At 36.4% G+C, this 10859-nt stretch overlaps 1 long non-coding RNA gene across 1 annotated transcript; it reads right to left on the reverse strand.

Moving 5' to 3' along the window:
- Positions 1-1904: 1904 nt before the first annotated feature.
- Positions 1905-5350, reverse strand: LOC115279229. The gene is made up of 3 exons (XR_003903297.1): positions 5264-5350; positions 3308-3358; positions 1905-2116 (listed from the first exon to the last, which is right to left on the reverse strand). It is a non-coding gene; the product is annotated as an uncharacterized LOC115279229 (long non-coding RNA).
- Positions 5351-10859: the final 5509 nt, after the last annotated feature.

Consider the following 10859-nt stretch of genomic DNA (forward strand, 5'->3'; position numbering starts at 1 on the left):
AACTCCCTCTGGTATCATAGGCTCTCCCCATGACTGGCTGGAACTTCCTCAGATTTAAGGCATTGGATAAAACATTCATGAACAAGAGGTTCCAGAGAAGAGTTGCAATAAAAATTGGACATATTGGCTCTTTAAGTCTAGAAAACAAAAGCAGCACATAAGAACCATTTGGTTCCCAATGTTACACATTTCTTAAATATTGGTCTTTAGGTTTTGCACTTGGGCTCCCTGCCCACACCACTCAGACACCTTTAGGGAGCACATCTGCTCCTGGCTCAAGGACACTATATATCAGTATCTTTCAAAGTGGCTCATCTAACTCAGAATTCCCTGGACCCAGCCACATCTACTGAACTGGAATCTAATAGTGTTTGTGTGAGTTTAGCATTTTAATTTTCTTACCTTTTAACAAGCTTCCAAGGTGATTTTTATGAACTTTGGAACCTGAGAAACATGTTCTTAGAAGTAGAAAAAGGACAGTGGGTAACTTCATTGTCTTTGTCTATAACAATGATCAGAAACAGCACTAATGGGCATGGACTGCTCTTACCATGCCATGTTGCAATTATGAGTATTTGTCATTCTTCCTCACTTGACTTTAAACCCCTTGAAGGTAGAAATTGAGCCACATTTATCTTCATATTTCATGTGTGCAATAAAATACTTGGTATAAAGATATATTCAATATTTGAGATATTAATATTTATTGAGTAAATAATGAGATAATCAAATATATCTGGAGATAAGCTAATTCTGGTATTTGCATTTGAGGAAGAAGTACATTTTAGATGGAAATATTTTTTAAAGATGTTTGTTGTGATTTTGGATATTTTTGTATATTACTATATCTAATTTTATTCATTTACATTCTTAAAGCTGCTTATTGGTATGCTATGGGCTTCTAATTTCATCAATACACATTAATGTTTGCCAGATATTTAAAAAGTGAAAACTAGATTATGTTTTCTACTTGCTTATAAGTAACTAGGTAAAGAAGTTGTGATTGTTTGGCTCATATGAAGAAGAATGAATGAAATAGCCAACAGCTTGTAATCAGTTTAGAATCTTGTCCTAAATATCATATGACTTTTGTCTGGGCAGATAAATTCTCCATACTTTGTTTTATTTACTGGGAACACAAAAATGATCATAACAACTTAGCTTATGGGGTTTTTATTTTTATTTTTATTGTTTTTTGAGCTTAAACAGGTTGTCTGCAGTCCCTTGGGATTTAGAATTGCAAGATGATAAGACATTAGTACTATTGTAACTTCATTTTCAAAAGTTTTGTTTTAATGTTATTTTACCCAGTTTAAGTTTCAATCCATTCAGAAATCCATGTGTCCTACCATTTTTTATATTTCCTTTTCTCATTTAAAGAAATTCTACCTTTTGAAATATGTGAGTTTTTTCTGAGCATAGCTGGTTTTTCCTCTCTTCCCGCCCCCCCCTTCATTTAATTAAGGCAAACATATTTGCTGCGTTCTCAAGAAGCCTTCCGTCACAGCCAAATCGGTGGTCACACTGGACTGACCAGTTTATGTGTGATGTTGTCATCTTTCTTCCTTTTCTCTTTCTTCTCTTCCTTTTTCATTTTTTTTTCTTCAAGCAAGATTTATTTAAAGAGTTGTTCTAACCTAGTTCTATCTTCAAAAATCAAACAAACAAGCAAAAAAAAAAAAAAACACCACAACAAGGTGCTTGGGTGGCTCAGTCCATTAAATGTCTCATGTTGGTTCAGGTCATGATCTCGTGGTTGTTGGGTTCAAGCCTCATGTGGGGTTCAGTGCTGACCGCTCAGAGCCTGGAGCCTGCTTTGGATTCTGTGTCTCCCTCTCTCTCTGCTCTTCCCCCACTCACACTCTGTCTCTCAAAAAAAAAAAAAACCATTAAAACACACTAACTGTGCCCAAGGTGTTATAATAAAACTAAAATGAATCTTTTTGGTGGGCAAAAACCATAACAATATTCTTTGAGATCTTTGTTACTTTTATATTCTTACAAGATCACTGCTTTTCAGTATTTTTCCTTCTTCCAGTATATGTTTTGGTTTCTTCGTGTGTACTCAATCACAAGTCTTGCCAAACTATGTTGAGGAAACTGGGTGGCTGCCAATCTGCAACAAAATAATTCCCCTGCTTTAACTTACAGATGGTTTTCTAAGACCAAGATAAACAATGGATACCTCCCCCCAAAAAGGAGCTTTGATTCAATAACATACATACAAAATTTTATGCCCTCTCAATTACCTATTTTTATAGACATCCTGCCAAAAATATTTTTGGATTTGATTTGAGTTCCATAAAATCATGAGCAATAAGCTTGTATTGTGAAAATAATGCTTAAAACTTGTGAATTTCCCAATAGTTCATTTTGCTCCATCTACACGCTCTCCTTTTCTTCTCTTCTCTGACATGTCAACTGTAAGATATAATTTCTCCCATAATTCCTCAAATGATCACTGTGAAAATCCTGTCAAGTCTCTTCCTACCACAAGTGAATATTTATAGATGATTTATAAAGTGCTGAAAACTAGAACTTATAATAGAGAATCTGACAAGGCCTAAGATGTTTCTGCACTGGGAGGCATCAATAGAGCAAAAAAACAAGACATTATCAGAGAAAGCCACTCCTTACTAGTGTTCCCACAAAAAGGAAGATAGCATATAGGCTGTTCAGAAAGGACCCGAGTCACTGAAATTATCATGGACTTCTCAAGAACTTATAGTGTGCTTGTCTGTAGAGCCCTTATACATAAATGGATCTGAGAAAGCATTAGAACAGCTTCCCTTTCAAGAGGATGACTTCTACTTAAAATCTTCAGAGTGTGAAGTTTTATTCTCTTGTTTAGACAGACAGTAGAGTGGTTTCTCTCAGACTCATGCAATTAAAAGTTTCAGAGTGCCTCAAACACATGCTTATGCTGTGAATGTCTGAGTTTTATGCCTTTGAGTGTGGGAGAAAAGATAAAATCTCAAATTTTAGTTCTCTTTTATACTTTGAGAACAACAGAAATACAGAAATATTAAATCCATAGGTAATTGCAAAAATCTCTAATGGCCAGTAGATTTAAACTTCTACCTAAGTGGTTCCACAGAAACAGAAATAAGCTGATTTGGGTTTTTTCCTCTTTTTTCCTCCCCCTTCAGCCTTCTCTTGATTACAGCTGATAATGGTAGTGCCTTGCCCCAAAGTTAGACAAGAGTAGTAAGAATGAGTATAAAAGGGGCCAGATAATTCACAAAGAGAAATTGCAAATCTTTGGTTAATTATGAGTTGGAGAAAAATTGCTAAATATTTTTCTTACCAAAAGACAAAATCCTCATGGCTTTTTCTTTGATGGGCTGTTATTGGAACACTGTAAAGAAAAATAAATGTGAGGTGAAGTCTCGGAAATACATAGGACTGGTGCTCTGGGCTCAGAGAAGATTGCTATTCAGCTTATAGGCAACTTTCACTGAGGGCCTGCTACATGCCAGACAGTCTTACCAAGCCTGTAGGAGTTTTACTTGTGTTTTGCATCCATGTAAAAGCATGTAAGTTATTGACAATTTTTATCCCTACTTTATAGTTAAGAAAATGAAGGTATGGCGATGTTAAACAACTATACAGTGAATACATAACGACTAAAGAATATCTGCAACTTGAACCTAGGCTGTCCATTGCCAAAGACCCCCTGCCACTCCAGGCTCCACTCGCTGTATCTGTCCTTTCGCCTGTGTTATGATGAGTTAACTAGAAGGTTCACCATGTAAAAGTGGATTGCAAAACAAGTTACTCTAATTATTTGCCTTACTCAGATCACAGGGACATTTTATCAAACTGGCCTAATTACCTAACCATAACCACTGTGAATTTTGACATGATGAATCCTGAAGGAAACAATTTTTCACTTTATAGTGTAAATGATTTTATAGTTTATAAAAGCTGGGAATCTTTGAGAATAATGCAGATGCTCTAGGCTGACATTGTAAGTATTAAACATGTTTTTTAAATTTATGCCTATACAATCGAGAAGGTTGGAAGGCCTATAAACTCTCCCAAATTCTTTTTTCTGCAGCCTCTATGGTACAGTATTAGATAAGCTTTACCAGTCATCAATTAATTAGTATAAATATCCCATGAATAGATTTGTTGACATGATAGACTAGACGGCCTAAATTCAAATCTCAGATTCATCATATGTTTAGAATTCTAGACATTAGTGCAAAGGAGGGAATGCTGGTCAGTCTACACCACAGAAACCAAAGTGCCTGTGCTACATAGCCACAAAGCACAAATAATAGCTTTCAATAATTTATTATTTGTAATATACAAATCACCAGATGGAAAATGAGAACTTGAATATTGAAGATTATAATTTGCCTGAAGAAATGGAGGCTTGGAAGAAAGGATGAGTCATGTGTTCAATAAACTTCTTCAACTATTAAGACATCTAATGAAAATGGATGAGGATAGAAAGTCAATATGAACTACATTTCAGTGAATCAAAATGTATTCTTTATAAAAATAAGCTTGAACAAAATCACATCAATATATTCAGTTCTAACAGGATACAGTCACATGCTGTGTTTGTTTTAGGTGTGATTAGGCTCTAATCACTACAGTATAGATTGCTATAAATATTCCTATACTATACATCTAATTGGTTTTAACTTTTAGTTTATTTTACTAGCCGTTTGAGCATAGAGAATAGTCTTCTCCAATCCCTTTAGTGATTGGTTACCTTATAATTTATTACCCATTTTCTGTTTTTTCTTTTTTCTGTTTCACTGAATCCACAACATATCTAAAGTATCTCAATCTCATCTAAATAACATATTTTAAATATTTAAATATTTAAACATATCTAAATCACATGGTACTTAGATGAGATTTAGATATGTATATAAAATATTCAAAATATTGAGGTCCTACTAGATGCAAGTCATTTTGGTAGTATTGGTGTAAGTATAATACTAAGAAACTAATGTTGGTGGGAGATTCGAAGAATTCATCTTCTTTCAGTGTTTCTTACTTTATTAGGAAATCAAAACATAAACACATGAGAAACTACACATAATTTCAAATAATCTCATGGTAGCTTTTAGTTATACTGCGTAACTTTGAGTTATACACAAATCCTATGTGACAGTATTTACATATATAGCATCCCTCTCTGTTGATTTGCTTTTCCTCCCATGCTCGATGTTCTTGTAGGGCCATGTACCTGTCTGTAGTACATTAAAAAAACAAAAAAACCCCACATGTCTCTAATATGAACCTGTTGGTGCACTGTATTTCGTCAAGGCTTCCTTTGGGATAGTAGTCAGGTATGAGGGTGATGCTAAGCTGAGTCGGCCCGCGACCCTTTTTTCTAACGGTTCCTGTGGGGGAGGGGTGAGTGGAAGCAAGGAGACAAGGGGACAAGTCTGCAGTTGCTGATCAAGTCCGTTTATTGAGTGTTTTACAGAGATATATATAGTGTGCAGAAAGAGGGGTGGTCTATACAAATTGAAAGCACACAACTAACTATGATTGGCTAGGGCAACGATAGGGGAGTGGGCTACCGACAATGAAAAGGTAACCTGAGGGTGGGGAGATGGAAAAGTACTGGAGGTCGTATGGCGAAACTCCCCTCCTGAGTCAGGATGTAAAAACAGCCACAGAATGAGGAAGTACCTTAGGGTGCTGGAAAATCCCAGCACAAAATATGTTACACAGACCTGCCTCTTGGCGAAATACCTCACAAAATGGCCCAGGGGACCTCCAGCCCCCTACACTAAGCACGGCAGGATAGAAGACCATGGCCAGGTTGGGGAAAGAAAGTAGGAAGGTAAAGAACCAGCAAGACAGAAACTCTTCAAACGGAAGGGGCCTGACCAACACATAAGATCACGGTCTAAACCACACATATTTCTACTTTTAAATTCAGTGACTTTTTTTTTAATTAAAAAAATTTATTTATTTATTTTTACTTTATAAAGTTTCATATTTTTTAACATATGCAATTATTTTCCATCATTTACAGTACAGTAGTTGCAATGACACTCCAAACAGAAAAGCAAAGTAAAAAATCAAAACACCAACTTCTGTTTCATGTAATTAGACTTATACAGAAATTAGAAGGTTAAGTAACAACTAGTTAGTCACCTAATTTCACAGCTATCTGAAGTGGCAATTGTTATGTAGCAGCTTATCTATGATACATTCAAGATAAATGATACAATATATTACTTGTTCATAGGCTACAACACAGCCTGCTTAATACCTTTCCTTAAATTCCACCTCTATACTACAATATGCTTGAGGTCCATGCAAGAAAGTAGCTACCTTTTAAATTCAGTGACTTAAGAGACAGGTGTATTTTCCAATTTAGTTAAGTCTGGGAGTGAGAAAAGAAAAGATCTATTTTGGGGTTATGCATAGAGAACTGGCAATTTTAAAAGATGTGGTAATGATAAGAGGAGGTAGACAGTGGAGACATCACATGCTTTCAAGCAAATATCCCACGGTCAGAACTCTAATTTAGGAAGACTATATGGCCGGTTAATTGAGGTAGACTTGGAATGGATGGCTAAACTTGTCTGTTGTGGGAGGCCCTAGAAAAGATGTGACCACTGGTTGACCTGTGAGCTGGACCTGGGCACTCAGAGACTCCTCACTTTCTTCCCTGGAATATGGGTTTCACTTGCCTTTCTTGCCCGGGGGTCAACTCCAAGGACATAGCCCTGAGATAATAATAGGGTGTTGAGTATATCCTCTGCACAGTGTACTTGACTGTACCCAGTTAAGGCACCCCTTCACATAAAGTTTTAAGATTTGGCAGGCAGGTGCTGGGATCCATTTGCTTACTATTGCCCAAGACAAGTGTTGTATGTAAGTTCCCTTTGCTTATTAAAACTACCTACCAACTCAAAGTAGCCTGCCCCTTTCTTCCTCTCCCTGCCCTCTGCGTATGGGGGCTAACTTCAGATTACGCCAGGGAAGCTCCTGAGGTGGTTGGGAACTGACATTGTCTCAAGCGTGTATAAACATATGTCTGTGTATAGGATGTTGCTTGAAAAATATTAAAAGATTTTTGAGAATGAACTGTTTTTTCGTGCCATTCCAAACACAAATAGCATAACTCTTCAGTTACATAGCTATAGATGGCCATACTTAGATTATGTATTATTATGTATAATTATATTGGCAGTATGTTAATCTATTTTACAATAGTTCTGTATAAACGGGTGTGTGTGTGTGTGTGTGTGTGTGTACACATGTGCATGTGCATGCAAATGAGCTCTAAAATACATCTTAGGTGTGATTATTAGCATATGAAATCAATTTAACCAGGAATCAACATTTTCAAAATGGTTACTTAGCACTTATTTTTTAAAATGTTTTATTTATTTTTGAGAGAGAGAGAGAGAGAGAGAGAGAGAGCAAGCAGGGAAGAGTTAGAGAGAGGGAGACACATAATCCAAAGAAAGGCTCCAGGCTCTGAGCTAGCTGTCAGCACAGAGCCTGATGTGGGGCTCAAACCCACAAACTGAGATCATGACCTGAGCTGAAGCCAGACCTCAACCGACTGAGCCACCAAGGTGCCCCAACACTTATTTTTTAATGTTTATTTTTGAGAGACAGAGAGCATGAATAGGGAGGAGCAGAGAGAGAAGGAGACAGAGAATCTGAAGTGAGCTCTGCACTGACAGCACCAAGCCCAAATACTTGTTCACAAACTGAGATCATGACCTAAGCTTAAGTAGGATGCTCAACTGACTGAGCCACCCAGGCACACCAAAATGGCTACTTAACATTTAAAATATACTTATTGAAATAGGCCCAGAGTGTTCATTACCATTGCTGAAATGAGAGTTGTCTAAGATAGATGCATGGTTAAAATATTGTAGAACCCTCACTGCCTTGAATAAATAAAGTATAAATTTCCAATAAGCCCAGCACTGGGATGCCATTTGTAGAGTAGTCAAAATCTATTGTCTCGTGACTAGCCCTATTTTTAGTCCTCTACATTTCTCTTGTTCCTAGAGAAATCAGATAGTGGATTCTATTCCATGGTTGAATTGATAAGCCATTAGAACACCGTTGTATTCAACTTGGAGTGATCCTCTCATGCAATGTGGGAATCAGTGTAGTTAGGCAGACTGGATTTTTCTCCAAGCTATGTAACAGGTTGCAAGATCATTGGGGGATCATTTTGCTAAAAATGATTATAAGTTTGGTAGAATTTTGTTCTGAAACCTTATTTTTCATTGTAAGACAGCATCTATTAGTAAGGTTGTAAGAAAATGGAATGTAGAGTTCCCACATAACTACTTATAGAGTCTACCGATATTGCCTAAAATAACCTAATATTTGCTAAGTGATCTAATTGGTTTGGATAATTTTATAACCTATCTAAACATATATAAGTAAATCCAAACCTAAGTATAATTAATCCTCATATCCACATACATCTACATATGTACCCCTATTTATATTCATACCCATGTCTCTATCTTTAAGAAGAAGCAGTCAGAAAGGCAGTTAGGGAAAGAGGGGAAGAGATGCTCTCAAAATCCAGGTGGGAGATTGATTTAAAGGGGAAGAAGATGATAGTTTGGTGGTTTTGCACAGTTTCAACCTGAGTTGGAATTGTATTTCCTGGAATCTCCTTTCCCATATGGGTAGTTGTATCCCAAAGATAAATGTGCACAAGATTTGGAAGGCAGCAGTATATATGACACCATTGTTCTCTTTAAAGTTGTTGTGGTTCAATGTGGTGAGACAAGTACAGAGGTTCTAGCAAGTTCCAGTTTGTCCTTGTTCTTCCTGCTCTGCACCCCAGTCTTCTTTCTGATTCCAGCTTTGAATGATGCCAACAGCAATCTTGGTCGTGACCCCAGACCCACTACCAGACAGGACAGCAGTCTTCTATGGACCTATTAAGCAACTCTTCCTTTCTCAATCTGCACTCTGGCAGCTAGATGCACCTGACCCCAGATTCTCCTGAGTCTCCAACTTGTCCACCTGTCAGGGTTAGTTACAGATGTCTCTGGTTATTCCCACACCTTACGTACAAAGATCCTTCCACAGTTGTGTGAGATCTAATTCTTATAACAAATCCTGCATTCTATAATACTCAAAGTGATTCTTTTTCCCTGACCAAACATTGACTGATTAAAATGTCAAATGTTACAAAAAGAGCAAGTAAAATAAAGAAGAAAAAATTTTCTTTGAATAAAGTAACTAAGAAATTGTTGAAATTTTTTATAACATTTTGTCTGTAGCAGCTAGACAGATGATATATCAAAAGGAGTCGAGAAATGGAGGAAAATGAGAGAGTAGAGCCAGCAAAAAAAAAAAAAAAAGTATTATAACAAACTTCCATTTACTATACTATTTTGCTACTGTTGGTTTAAAATATTTATCCTTTTACTAGATTTAAAACTCACTGAGTAAATAAATGGTGTTTTGACATCTGTAGAGACTAATGCAATACTTGGCACCAACTAGACAATTTAAAACTTGTTTAATAAAAGAATGATTAACAAAACACAATTTTAATCTATATTGAAACTTCAGATTAAACTAGGAAGAAGAAGCTCTTCCAACTTAATTTAGCAACAGTTTGTGTATTGCTACAACATTTATGTTGAAGTGGTAGAAAATTATCTTGGAAAAGAGCTTGTAGGTTCGGTGATAAAAATTAATGGATGACTGCAGCCATCAAAGGTAGGCAGGACTAATAAGGGTTTAGACCCTTTAAAAATTAAAGTAAATAAGCGTGACAATCCAGATGCCAACTGAAGACAATGGGAGTAGGGATGGGTAGTGCGAGAGGGGTATCATAAATATCAACTGTGGTCTTGTAACCAATAGCAGAAACCAAAGCTATTATAGTATAGGTATGCAATTTTTTTTCCTTTAAACTATCATTTTTCCTACTATTTTATAATAAAGCATTGTTGATGATGGTTATCTTTTTAATTTTGTTCAGATGCCAGGATATCAAAGATTGTAACTATACTAAAAAATAATGATCATTAACTTGAGGTGAATAAAGGTAACTGGTAGGACTCTGGTCTTCATTCTTTGGTGACAGGATGAGTCAGTCTTTGTTAATGGAAGGATAGTTGGGGTACAGTAAATGTAAACATACTGGTGTTTATAAATTTTGATATTTATTTATTTGGTATAGATGAGTGATAAGTAGCCAAAGGAGTGGATTTTGTGGATAAACATCACTTTTTTTAAGTTTATTTTTTTATTTTGAGAGAGACAGAGACAGCATGAGTGGGGGTGGGGGAGGGCAGTGAGAAAGGGGAAGAGAGAATCCCAAGCAGACTTTGCACTGTCAGCACAGAGTCTGATGTGGGGCTCAAACCCACGAAGTTGTGAGATCATGACCTGAGCTGTAACTGAGTCAGATACCTAACCAAATGAACCAGCCAGGCACCCCTAGACTTCTCTTTTTAATCAAACAGAATTTTTTCATTTAACCTCTTATATTCTTCCATATACCCCAGGGCCTAGAAGTTTTCAAACTATCTTTAAAACTGGGAATAGAATCCACCAGTGAGAGATACATATATGAGATTATTGCATCTTTAGCAAAAGTAAACAGACATAGAAGTTTAGCAAATGGTAGGCATGAGATTTTGTAGTTTCTCAGAGTGTTTGCTGATGAATCACCTAACTCATGCTTCAGGCATGAGTAGTTTCTTGTGATTCTTGCGACTTTCTGAAATCTGGCATCAAACCAGAGAGGAAAGAGTAGGGTTTTGTTGTTGTTTGTTTACATCCCCAGCTCTACAAATGATTTTGTGGGGATCAACTTCCCTATATTATGTCCCTCTTTGCTTTAAAAAATGGCTAGGGTAGATCCTGTTTTT

This window comes from Suricata suricatta, chromosome 15 (genome assembly GCF_006229205.1).
Source record: "Suricata suricatta isolate VVHF042 chromosome 15, meerkat_22Aug2017_6uvM2_HiC, whole genome shotgun sequence".
NCBI lineage: Eukaryota > Metazoa > Chordata > Mammalia > Carnivora > Herpestidae > Suricata > Suricata suricatta.